General features: G+C 39.7%; 1 pseudogene; it reads left to right on the top strand.

Annotated features, from left to right (window-relative positions):
• The first annotated feature begins 2,497 nt into the window (after window positions 1-2,497).
• LOC139004899 (small ribosomal subunit protein eS8 pseudogene) lies at window positions 2,498-4,401 on the top strand (annotated as a pseudogene).
• Window positions 4,402-13,634: the final 9,233 nt, after the last annotated feature.

The following is a 13,634-nucleotide window of genomic DNA, read 5'->3' on the forward strand; positions in this document are numbered from 1 at the left end:
TCAGAAACAGGGGTACCCTGCAGGCAATCTCAACTTGGATGGGAGGCTGGAATGCTTTCCAAGATCCTTTTTCTTCCGTGATTCCACATTTTGGAGAGGCAAAAAGGTGAAATGATTTGGTTATTCCTCTTGCTTACTTGGAGATTCCATAGTATCCAGTCAGTTGAAAAAAGGGAGAAAGACAACAGAGCCCAGGGAGTGGGTGAAATGTCTGGAAGAGAATTGGGGGCAAAGCCGTGGGAAGCCCTTTTCCTTCACAACACCTTTAGCCAAACAGGTAGAACTAAGAGAGCCCTGAAACCTGATCTTAGGGTTATGATTCTAGCCCCCAACTCACACTACTTTCCAGGGCAATCACTTGCCTTAGTATTTTTTATCCATACAATGGGCATGGTAATTCCTGCCTTAAGATTGTTAGGATCAAATGAAGTGGCGACCATGGGAGGGGCCCAAATTATAAAGCGTTCTTAAACTACAAGATCTTTTTATGTATTAAGAAGGTTTTGAAAAACTAACTTTTTGATTAAGAAAGCATTATGTAATTACAGAAAATATAGCGAGGTATCAATAAAAAATTAAAATGACACTTAATCCCACCCAGACATAGGTACCTTTGATGATTTGGATTTTGGTATATTTCCTTCCACTCTCTTTTCCTCCATATGGGCAAAAGTTGTACTTGTTTGGCCCACTGGTGTAGTCCCAGAATCTGTCACTGTTTCCAGCACATATTATATCTTTAATAAATATTTGTTGAAATAAAAAAAAAAGAAAGCCCACTGCATGGGAGAACATATTTGCCAATGTTATCACCAATAAGGGTTTAATCTCCAACATTTATAGGGAACTCATACAACTTAACAAAAGGAAGATAAACAACGCAATCAAAAGATGGGCAAAGGACCTAAATAGACACTTTTCCAAAGAGGACATTCAGAAAGGCAAGAGACACATGAAAACATGCTCAAAGTCACTAATCATCCGAGAGATGCAAATCAAAACAACAATGAGGTACCACCTCACACCTGTCAGAATGGCTATCATCAACAAATCAACAAACGACAAGTGCTGGAGAGGATGCGTAGAATAAGGAATCCTCCTTCACTGCTGGTGGGAATGCAGACTGGTGCAGCCACTGTGGAAGACAGTATGGAGTTTCCTCAAAAATTTAAAAATGGAACTGCCATTTGACCCAGTAATACCACTTCTAGGAATATATCCCAAGAAAACAGAAACACCAATAAGAAAGGATACATGCATCCCTATGTTCATAGCAGCACAATTTACCACAGCTAAGATTTGGAAACATCCTAAATGCCCATCAGTAGATAAGTGGATTAGAAAACTATGGTACATCTACACAATGGAATACTACACTGCTAAAAAAAAAAAGAAGGAATTCTTACCATTTGCAGCAGCATTGATGGAACTGGAGAGCATTATGCTAAGTGAAATAAGCCAGGCAGTGAAAGAAAAATACCACATGATTTCACTCATTTATTGATAAGAAAGACCATTATAACCTAATGAACAAAAAGATAGATACAGAAGCATTGAACAGACTGTCAAATTACAGCAGGAAGGCTGGGGAGTGTTGGGGGGCAGGGTAAGTGATCAATTGAAGGATTATATGCATGCATATAAGCATAACCAATGGACACAAGACTCTGGAGGGGGGGGGCAAGGGCATGTGCTGGGGGGTAGGGGAGGCCGGGGGAAGGTCAATGGGGAAAAAAGGGAGACATATGTACTACTATTTGTAATACTTTAAACAAGAAAATAAAATGTTAAAAAAAAATTAAAAAAAGGAAATAAACAAAAGATTGGAGCTGAAGACCTTAAATGTTTGTTTTTTGCCTGTTGACTAGATAACTAGGACTATATGCATTATGTATACAGCATTTTATTATTTTAACCTAAAGATGTCTGTTTTTGGTAATGACATGTTTTTTTTAAGCCTAGTTTTCCTCAATACAAACAATCTAAAAACCATTAAAAGTTTTAAAATTGTTTCATATTTGGTCAAGCTGAGATCATTGAGAACCTCATTTTTAATTGGTAATAAAAATTTACAACTTGATTTTTTTAAAAGTCAACAAAATGCAAGCACCTATTAATGAAGGTCTTTATTGTCTTTGTGTGTAGTGTGTGTGTGTGTGTGTGTGTGTGTGTGTGTGTGTGTGAGAGAGAGAGAGAGAGAGAGAGAGAGAGAGAGAGAGGTATTGCTGGCTAAAGAAAAGACAGTTGTCTGATCCAGTCTCCCAATAAAGAGGAGAGCTAATCTCAGATTGTTGGAGAGCACAGGTTCAGGGATTTTCAAGGAGAGAAACTTTTGATCCCTATATCCTTTAAGCTCTGTGAAATCAAGGATATTCTGTCTTGTCACCACTATATCCCTAGAACTTAGAAAAATGCCCATTCTAGGTACTCAGTAAATATTGTTGAATGAATGAATGGAAAAAAAACAAAAACAGCTCTTTCCAACCGGTGCCGAACCATGGGTATCTCTTAGGACAACTGGCACAAGCACTGCAAGACCGCGGCCAAGAGAAAGCCCTACGACAAGAGCGAAAATATGAGCTGGGATGCCCTGAAGCCAACACTAAGATTGGACCCCGCAGCATACACACAGTCCAAGTGCGGGGCAGCAACAAGAAGTACTGAGCCTTGAGGCTGGACGTGGGCAACTTTTCCTGGGGCTCAGAGTGTTGTATGTGTGAAACAAGGATTATTGACGTTGTCTACAATGCCTCCAACAACGAACTGGTCCACACCAAGACCCTAGTGAAGAACTGCATCGTGCTGGTTGACAGCACACTGTACCGACAGTGGTACGAGTCCCACTACGCACTGCCCCTGGGCTGCAAGAAGGGGGCCAAGCTGACTCCTGAGGAGGAAGAGATTTTTGAACAAAAAACAAAAAAATTCAGAAGAAATATGATGAAAGGAAAAGGAATGCCAAAATCAGCAGTCTTCTCGAGGAGCAGTTCCAGCACGGCAAGCTTCTTCCATGCATGGCTCCAGACCAGGCCAGTGTGGCCGAGCAGATGGCTATGTGCTTGAGGGCAAGGAGCTGGAGTTCTATCTGAGGAAAATCACGGCCCGGAAAGGCAAATAAATCCTCTTCCCTCCTATCTTAGCTCAGGTAATAAAGGTGTTTATTCTAAAAAAAAAAAAAGAAAGAAAGAAAGAAAGAAAGAAAGAAAGAAAGAAAGAAAGAAGAAAGAAAGAAAGAAAGAAAAACAAAAACAAAAACAGAATAATGGAGTCTATGCTGGGAGGAAGGGGCTGTGAGACCCTAAATTTGCAGGATTGACTTAGGGACGAAAGATGAAGCTGATATTCCTCTGTTGGAGGGCAGAATGGGCACCAGTGGTCAGTACAAGTGGTAGAGGCATGGATTTCTGTTCAGTGCAAGAAAGACCCTTTAAGAGAGGAAGCTGTCCAGAGGTGGAAATGGCAGCCTTGTCATGGTGTTGACAGGAGATTGAAGGAGTGAGTAGCTGGGCCAAGAAGAAACTGCAGGGGCCTGTACGACTCCTCACTAACCAAGAAAGAGGCCTGACTTTCTCAGAAGTCCTGGGGGTTAGAGATATGGTCAAAGAGAGTATGTGCCTTCTCTTCCAAAGAGGACACTGTTCCCATACTGCATCACTTTCTACTCTTATTATTAGAGTGGTAGAATCAAGATGTTTGGTACCAGCTCTTATTCATTGTTTGCAAAGATATTGGTCAGAAATGTCTTCCTTTCCTTCCAGCATTAAAAGGTCTAGCAAACAAGTGACCAAATGGATAGACTGAGCAATTTAGAAAGGCAGGGATTTGGAGGGACGCTGCTAAGCAGGTTCCCTGCCCTCCACTTATAAATGACCTATTTTCCCTCCTCCATGGATTCCCCCCTGGAATTTCAGAAAAGATCCCATCCTGAAGGCTTCTGTGGCTTAGTTCTCCCCAGAGCATGAGGCACCCATGTGCACACATGCTCTGTATTAGCGGGAGAAGCAGTGCTCTCCATGGATACAGGGAGAATTAGTGTATGGGCTCAGAGTGCACAGTTGATCTATATAAAGAGGCAAAGGACAAGTATTTAGGGCCAGTTCATGTTGATAGCCTCCCAGAGCTGATGGTGACACTGAATCTGTCACTGTCACTGTCACCCATAAGGTCAGAACTGGCCAAGAGAGGGTCTTGAAAAAGCCAGAGGTTTAAGTGAGTGATGCAGCATGGTCTCTCTCAGTCTTTCAGGCAAAGGCATTCTTGCCACTTTGGAGCACTTACCCGGTGACTGAGCTGGATCTTGGGTAGGCCAGATGGCAAAGATACACTGACACTGGTGGCACAGGGACCCACTGAATTCCTGACTAAGGAGAGAAGCCACATCTGACACTGTCCAGTTCTGAGCTTGACTTGACCTTTTTAAAAAAATTTTTACAATATACAAAATAAATCTATTACCAGATTGTAGATACAAAATACTTGGACATTTACATGCAATAAACATTAATATTTCAAGAAAAATGATTTTAAATATAATAATATTACATGCAATAAATATTAATATTTCAAAGAAGATATTTTAAATATAATAATATTACCAAAACTGTACTAACAGTATACATCATTAAAGTTGTAGGAAATATTAAAAATCTGCAAATAACAGGATTCTATTATATTCTAAAATATTTCCCCCCCACCCCCCGCAGCACTATTTTTGTTCATCAGTTTATGTTGTTCATTATATTCCACAAATGAGTGAGATTATGTGATATTTATCTTTCTCCAACTGGCTTATTTCACTTAGCATAATGCTCTCAACATCCATCCATGCTGTCGCAAATGGTAAAAGTTCCTTCTTTTTCACAGCAGCATAGTATTCCATTGTGTAAATGTACCACAGTTTTCTAATCTGCTGATGGGCACTTAGGCTGTTTCCAAATCTTAGCTATGGTGAATTGTGCTGCTATGAACATAGGGGTGCATATATCCTTCCTGATTGGTGTTTCTGATTTCCTGGGATATATTCCTAGAAGTGGGATTACTGGGTCAAATGGGAGTTCCATTTTTAATTTTTTGAGGAAACTCCATGCTGTTTTCCGCAGTGGCTGTACCAGTCTGCATTCCCACCAGCAGTGCACAAGTGTTCCTTTTTCTCTGCATCCCTGCCAGCACTTGTCATTTGTTGATTTGTTGATGATAGCCATTCTGACAGGTGTGAGATGGTACCTCATTGTTGTTTTGATTTGCATCTCTCGGATGATTAGTGACTTGGAGCATGTTTTCATATGTCTCTTGGCTTTCTGAATGTCCTCTTTGGAAAAGTGTCTATTTAGGTCCTTTGCCCATCTTTTGATTGCGTTGTTTATCTTCCTTTTGTTAAGTTGTATGAGTTCCCTATAAATTTTGGAGATTAAATCCTTATTGGAGATAACAATGGCAAATATTTTCTCTCATGCTGTGGGCTTTCTTGTTGTTTTGTTGATGGCTTCTTTTGCTGTGCAGAGCTTTTTTATTTTGATGTGGTCCCATTTGTTTATTTTCTTCTTAGTTTCCATAGGCCTAGGAGCTGTATCGGTAAAGATATTGCTATGGCATATGTCTGCTATTTCGCTGCCTGTGGATTCTTCTAAGATTTTTATGGTTTCCCGTCTTACATTTAAATCCTTTATCCATTTTGGAAGGCAGCTATGCTCACCACTATACCACCAACGCCAACCTTTATCCATTTTGAGTTTACTTTTGTGTATGGTGTAAGTTGGTTGTCTAGTTTCATTTTTTTTTTTTTTTGCACATATCTGTCTAATTTTCCCAATACCATTTATTGAAGAGACTGTCTTGACTCCATTGTATGCTCTTCCCTCCTTTGTCAAATATTAATTGAGCATAATGGCTTGGGTCAATTTCTGGGTTCTTTGTTCTGTTCTATTGGTCTATATGTCTGTTCATCTGCCAGTACGAGACAGTTTTTTTGTTTTTGTTTTTTTTTTTTTGGTGGTGCTGCTTGTTTCAGACACCGCGTGTAGTCACTTCAGTTGCCGTTTTCATATTCTTTTTTTTTCTTTTTTTTTTTTATTAAATCTTTATTGTTCAGATTACATTTGTTCCTCTTTTTTACCCCCCCCATAACTCCCCTCCTCCCAGTTCCCACCCCACCCTCCGCCCTCACTCCCCACCCACTGTCCTCATCCATAGGTGCACGATTTTTGTCCAGTCTCTTCCCACATCTCCCATTCCCCTTTCCCCCCCAAGAATAGTCAGTCCATTCCCTTTCTATGTCCCTGATTCATTATAATCACCAGTTCATTCTGTACATCAGATTATTTATTCACTTGATTCTTAGATTCACTTGTTAATAGATGCATGTTTGTTGTTCACAATTTGTATCTTTACCTTTTTCTTCTTCCTCTTCTTAAAGGATACCTTTCAGCATTTCGTATAATACTGGTTTAGTGGTGATGAACTCCTTTAGCTTTTCCTTATCTGTGAAGCTCTTTATCTGACCTTCAATTCTGAATGATAGCTTTTCTGGGTAAAGTAATCTTGGTTGTAGGTTCTTGGTACTCATCACTTTGAATATTTCTTGCCACTCCCTTCTGGCTGCATAGTTTCTGTTGAGAAATCAGCTGACAGTCGCATGGGTACTCCCTTGTAAGTAACTGACTTTCTTTCTCTTGCTGCTTTTAAGAGTCTCTCTTTGTCTTTTGCTCTTGGCATTTTAATGATGATGTGTCTTGGTGTGGTCCTCTTTGGATTCCTTTTGTTTGGGGTTCTCTGCGCTTCTTGGACCTGTAAGTCCATTTCTTTCACCAGGTGGGGGAAGTTTTCTGCCATTATTTCTTCCAATAGGTTTTCAATATCTTGTTCTCTCTCATCTTCTGGCACCCCTATAATTCTGATATTAGTGTGCTTGAAGCTGTCCCAGAGGCTCCTTACACTATCTTCGTATTTTCGTATTCTTTTTTCATTTTGCTTTTCCGGTTGGGTGTTTTTTGCTTCTTCGCATTTCAAATCTTTGGCTTGATTCTTGTGCTCCTCTGGTCCGCTATTGGGTATAATATCCTTTATTTCAGTCCGTGTATGCTTAATTTCTAGTTGTTTCTTTATCAAAGCATCAAGGGTCTCATTAGTTTTCGTGAGGCTCTCCTCAAGTTTATTGCAAGCCCTCAAAATTGCGTTTTTTAGCTCTATATCCTCCATTTCTGTCATGTTTTTTTGTCTCCGCATTTTTTATGCTTTCTTGGTGCACCCCCTTGTGGTCTTTGTGTGCAGTCTTGTTCTAGTTAAGCCTTGATTGTTGTAGTTAATACTAGAGGGATTTGACCACCAGGCTGACTGGCTGTGAGAATCAGCTGTGGGAAAACTTCTGTCCTCTGGGGAGGTGCTAATCTAGCCTTTGCCTGAGGCGATCTGGTAAATGGCTCTGCACAGGGCTTGGGCGGGGCGGGATCAACAGGGCGGGCGAAGGGAGCAGTTATGGCTTCTCTCAGTCCCATTCCCAGAGGCTCTGCTTCTCAGAACCCCTGCAACCGCTGCAAACCTGAGAGAGAGAGCTGCCCTCACGTTCCAACTGATGCCAGACAATCCCGCTTCTCCCGTTTGAGTCTGAGTCCCTAGAGACTCGCCCGGATCTGGAACTCAGCGTCTGAGACTCCCTCCTGATTGAAAATGACAACCGCACCCTCAGCCACCAGCCCGCTTTGCGCGCGCACCTCCGCACCTTTAAATTTTCCACACTCCGCCTCCTCTGAGCCTCGAAATGCTGTTCTCTTTCCTTCTAGTTGAAGAGTCTCTCCTCAGCCAGCCTTCCTGTGGTTCTGGGTGATGTCTGTTCCGTCTTTTAGTTGTATTTTTGAAGTGGTTGTTTGTGGCAGCAGTCTCCGGTGTTTACCTATGCCGCCATCTTGATGGTCTCCCCCAGTACCAGGCAGTTTTGAGAACAGTGGCTTTGTAATATAGCTTGATGTCTGGTATTGTGATACCTCCAACTTTGTTCTTCTTTCTTAGGACAGCTGTGGCTATTCGGGGTCTTTTTAAAATTTCATATGAATTTTTGGAGAGTTTGTGAAATATGCCATTGGTATCTTAATGGGAATTGCATTGAATCTATAGATTGCTTTGGATAGTATGGACATTTTACTGATATTGATTCTACCAATCCATGAACATGGTATATTCTTCCACTTGTTTATGTCTTCTTCTACCTCTTTAATATCTTGTAGTTTTCCGAGTACTGATCTTTTACCTCCTTACTTACTTTTATCCCTAGGTATCTTATTTTTTTTGGTGCAATGGTAAATGGTTTTTTGTTTGTTTGTTTTTAGTTTTTCTTTCTGTGAGTTCATTATTGGTGTATAAAAAAGCCATAGATTTCTGGGTGCTAATTTTGTATCCTGATATACTACCAAATTCATTTATGCAGTCTAGTAGTTTTTTGATGGAGTCTTTGGGGTTTTCTATGTACAATATTATGTCATCTACGAATAATGACAGTTTTACTTCTTCTTTTCCAATTTGGATTCCTTTTATTTCTTCTTCTTGTCTGATTGCTATGGCTAGCACTTCCAGTACTATGTCAAACAGGAGTGGTGAGAGTGGGCATCTGTCATGTTCCTGTTCTTAGTGGAAATGGTTTTAGTTTTTGCCTATTGAGTATGATATTCGCTGTAGGTTTGTAATATATGTGCTTCATCATTTTGAGATATGCTCCCTCTATTCACTTTACTGATAGTTTTTTATCAAAAATGGGTGTTGGATTTTGTCAAATGCTTTCTCTGTGTCTATTGATAGGATCATGTGATTTTTGTCTGTCAATTTGTTTATGTGATGTATCACGATTATTGGTTTGTGAATATTGTACCAGCTTTGCATCCTTGAAATAAATCCAACTTCATCATGGTGTATGACATTTTTAATATATTGCTGGATGTGACTTGTTACTCTTTTGTTGAAAATTTTAGCATCTATGTTCATCAGGGATATTGGCTTGTAATTCTCTTTCTTTGTAGTGTCTTATCTGATTTTGGAATAAGGATAATATTGGCCTCATAAAAAGAGTATGGAAGTGTTCTTGCCTCTTGGATTTTCTGAAATAATTAGAGGAGTGTTGGTGTTAGTTCTTCTTTGAATGTTTAGTAAAACTCCCCTGTGAAGTCACCCGAACATGGGTTTTTGTTTGGTGGGAGTTTATTACTGCTTCAATTTCATCAGTTGTTATTGGCCTATTCAGGTTTCCTGATTCGGTTTTGGGAGATTATATTTTTCTAGGAATTTTTCTATTTCATCCACATTGTCCAGCTTGTTGGCATATAGTTGTTCATAGTATTTTCTTACAATGCTTTGTATTTCTGTGTTGTCAGTGATTACTTCTTCACTTTCATTTCTGATTTTATTTATTTGGGTCCTCTCTCTTTGTTTCTTGATGAGTCTGGCTAACAGTTTATCAATTTTGTTTGTTCTTTCAAAGAACAAGTTCTTGGTATCATTGATTTTTTTTTTCTTTTAGTGTCTGTGTTATTTCTTTCTACTCTATTCTTTTATTTCCTTCCTTCTAGTTACTCTAGGCTTTTCTTGTTGTTCTCTTTTTAGTTCTTTAAGTTGTAGGGTTAGTTTATTGCTGATTTTTCTTGTTTTTTGAGGTATGCCTTTAGTGCTATGAATTTTCCTCTCAGGACTGCTTTTGCTGTGTCCCAGAGGTTTTGAGTTGTTGTGCGTTCATTTTTATTTGTTTCAAGAAAGTTTTTGATTTATTTCTTGATCTTGATGGTAACCCATTCATTGTTTAATAACATGCTATTTAGCCTCCACGTGTTTGAATATTTTGGGGTGTTTTTACTGTAGTTGATTTCTAATTTCATTCCACTGTGATCTGAGAAGATGCTTGATATGATTTCAATATTTTTGAACTTGTAAAGACTTGTTTTGTGTCCTAACATGTGGTCTATTTTTGTGAATGATCCATGTGCACTTGAGAAGAATGTATATTCTGCTGTACTGGGGTGTTATGTTCTATAAATGTCAATTAAATCTATCTGATCCAGTGTGTCCTTTAGTGTCTCTGTTTCCTTGTTAAGTTTTTGTCTGGAACATCTATCCAGTGAAGTCAGAGGGGTTTCAAATTCCCCTACTATGACTGTACTGTTGTTGATCTCTCTGTTAAAGTCCTCCAGAAGTTTTTTTTACATATTTAGGTGCTCCTATATTGGGTGCATATATGTTTACCAGGGTTATATCCTCTTGTTGGATTGATCCCTTTAGTATTATGTAGTGATCTTTGTTGTCTCTTGTGATGGCCTTCATTTTATTTTATTATTTTATTTTTAAAAAAATATATATTTTATTGATTTTTTTACAGAGAGGAAGGGAGAGGGACAGAGAGTTAGAAACATCAATGAGAGAGAAACATCCATCAGCTGCCTCCTGCACACCCCCTATTAGGGATGTGCCTACAACCAAGGTACATGCCCTTGACTGGAATCGAACCTGGGACCCTTCAGTCCGCAGGCCGATGCTCTATCCACTGAGCCAAACCAGTCAGGACAATGGCCTTCATTTTAAAGTCTATTTTGTCTGATATGAGTATTGCTACTGCAGCTTTTTTTTTTTTCCCTTTCCCTTTGCATGTAAAATTTTTTTCCATCCCTTCACTCTCATCCTGTGTGTGTCTTTTGTTTTGAGGTAGGTCTCTTGTAGACACCATATAGTTGGGTCATGTTTTTGTATCCATTCAGCTACCCTACACCTTTTGATTGGAGCATTTAGTCCATTTACATTTAGAGTTATTATTGATAGGTACTTATTTATTGCCATTTTAATTCTCTATGGCTAGGTTTCTCTCTCTGTTTCTTCTCATTACAGCAGTCCTTTTAGCATGTCTTATAATGCTGGCTTGGTAGTGATGTACTCCTTTTGCCTTTTTTTTTTTTTTTTTGTCTGGGAAGCTCTTTATTTGACTGTCTATTTTGAATGATAGCCAAGCTGGATATACTAATTTTGGTGTCAGATCCTTGCGTTCCATTACCTTGAGTGCTTCATGGCATTCTCTTCTGGTCTATAGAGTTTCTGATGAGAAATCAGGTGTCAGCCTTATGGGAACTCCTTTGTAGGTAACAGTTTTCTTTTCTCTTGTTGCTTTTAAGATTCTCTCTTTGTCTTTATTTTTTGGCATTTTAATTATGATGTGTCTGGGCATGGGTCTGTTTGGATTCTTCTTGTTTGGGGTTCTATGTGCCTCCTGAACTTGTGTGACTTTTTCCTTAACCAGGTTAGGGAAGTTTTCTGCCATTATTTCTTCAAACACTTTCTCTATCCCTTTCTCCCTTTCTGCCTCTTCTCTCACACCTGCTATTCTAATATTGTTATGTTTCACGTTGTCCTACAGCTCCCTTAAGTGGTCCTCCTGTTTTTTAATTGTTTTTTTCTTTTTGGTTCTCTGATTAAATGATATTTTCAACTCTCTCTTCTAATTCACTGACTCAATCCTTAGCTTCCTCTAATCTGCTGTGTATTCCTTCCAATGTGTTCTTTATTTCTGTTATGTCATTCTTTATCTCAGACTGATCTTTTTTCATTGTTACTGTATCTTTTTGCATGCTGTTGCACATTTTTACCATCATTACTCTGAACTCTGTTTACAATAAGTTTTTTTTTTTTTTAATCTCTGCTTCATTTATCTCTTCTTCTGGGGAATTCTCTAGTTCTTTCATTTGGGGGTTGTTTCTTTGTCTCCTCATTTTGGCTGTCTGTGGGTTTGTGACTATATAGTAAGTAGATCCTCTATACCTCTCAATCTCTAGTGTAGGAGAGTGTTAAAGGCTGGTTTCTGAATAATTAGATCAGGCAAAGACTCAAAGCCTCCCGAGACCACCTCTGCCTACAGACTGATAGGATTCTGACTTGAATTGGCCCCCATAAATTGTTCTCAAGTGTGGCAAGAGTTTTTTTCAACAGGGTGAGGCAGTTGCTTCTGCCTGGAGGCTAATTGTTATTTTTAATCTCTTAAGTGGCCTCAGGGCAAGGTGTTTTCTAATAGGGTGTGTCAACTTTCTTCCCCCCAGGCAAGGCAAATTGGGAAAGATGTCCTCTGCTGAGTGAGGGAATGACTCAGCCCAGGAAACTTGGGGTGTCTGCCTCTGAGCTCTATTCCCCGAGTCCCCTGTCCTGGCTTCTGCTCTCACAGCTCCAGTTCACTTGACACTCCCTCTGCCAGAGCACAAGGTGGGTGGCTCCACAGGGAATTTTGTGCATTGGCCCTTTAAGAGGGTGCCTGAATTTTCAACTGTCATTCCCTGGCAAACAGCATCCCACTGCTTTTCACAGCCATATGTTATGTGGGTACCCTTCTCAGTTTTGGTGCTGCCTGCAGGGGGGCCCTGTTTGGGTATTAGATCCCAGAATTCTCAGTGGCAACCACCCACAGCTGAGATATCTCTCTGGGACTTCAGTTGCTGTCTGTGGATGTCTAGCCAGCTCTTTTGCGCCTCCATCTCTTCTACGAGTCTCTATGTAGTCTCCACTTTCAGTCCTTGGATATCAGGGTTCTCTCTGATGAGTTTTCCATCGATTATTCAAGAAGTTTTTCTTTATTTTAGTAGTAATCCCATTTTGTTCCTAGTAGCATGTCCGTGCAGCATCCACTTACTCTGCCACCATTTTTAATCTCCAACCATTTTCTTCATTAGCTTTTTTCGATGTTTGTGATTATAAAATAGAAATCTTAGAAAGGACCGCAGAGATCACTTAGTTCAACCTACTCACCTGATAGATGAGAAAACCGATGTCACTCAACTATCTGGAAGATGAGGATTTGAATGGTTTTTGATGTCACTCCCACCCCACTATACCATAATCATTTGAATGGTTTTTGATGTCACTCCCACCCCACTATACCATAATCATATATATATATATATATATATATATATATATATATATATAGTTGATTTCAGAGGGAGAAAAAGAGAGATAGAAACATCAATGATGAGAGGAACTCATCAATTGGCTGCCTCCTGCATGCCCCCCCCCCCCGGGGGGTCGAACCCATAACCCATGCATGTGTCCTGACTGGGAATCAAGCCATGACCTGTGGTTCATAGGTTGACACTCAACCACTGAGCCGAATCTGCCAGCCATAATCATCTTTAATTTGTACACATGTTTGTAAGAAAGAAGAGGTGTGTACCTGGGATGTGAATAGTGCTGACAGCTCTAATGCCTGATGCCATGGAAAACTGGGTGAGGACCACCAGTATAATCCATATTTAAATAATAGAAGATACCATCTCACTGCATGCTTTACTGGATATGCACACATTAGAGGTTATTATCATTGCCTGCACCCAGTTCATGCAGTGAACTTCTCTTAGAGACACATGGACCTGTTTCAGTGGAAGAACTCATGGGGGCACCACTTTTAATTAACCTAACAATCCCTGAAAAACCATACACAGATTTGAAGATTCTAAGAAACAAGTTTGAGAATCATTTCTTGCATTTAAAAAAAATTCCCCAATTGTCCTATGGTGTGGTATTTCCCCCACTTGCCAGTTGATAAAACTTAAGTAAAGATAAATTAATTAACTTAAGGGTGGAAGAATAAGGATTCAAACGCACACCAGTTTGATTCCTAAATTCATGCTCAC

The sequence above is a fragment of the Myotis yumanensis genome, unplaced genomic scaffold (genome assembly GCF_028538775.1).
Source record: "Myotis yumanensis isolate MYYU_CA2020_CCGP unplaced genomic scaffold, mMyoYum1.0.hap1 SCAF_1, whole genome shotgun sequence".
Classification (NCBI taxonomy): Eukaryota; Metazoa; Chordata; class Mammalia; order Chiroptera; family Vespertilionidae; genus Myotis; species Myotis yumanensis.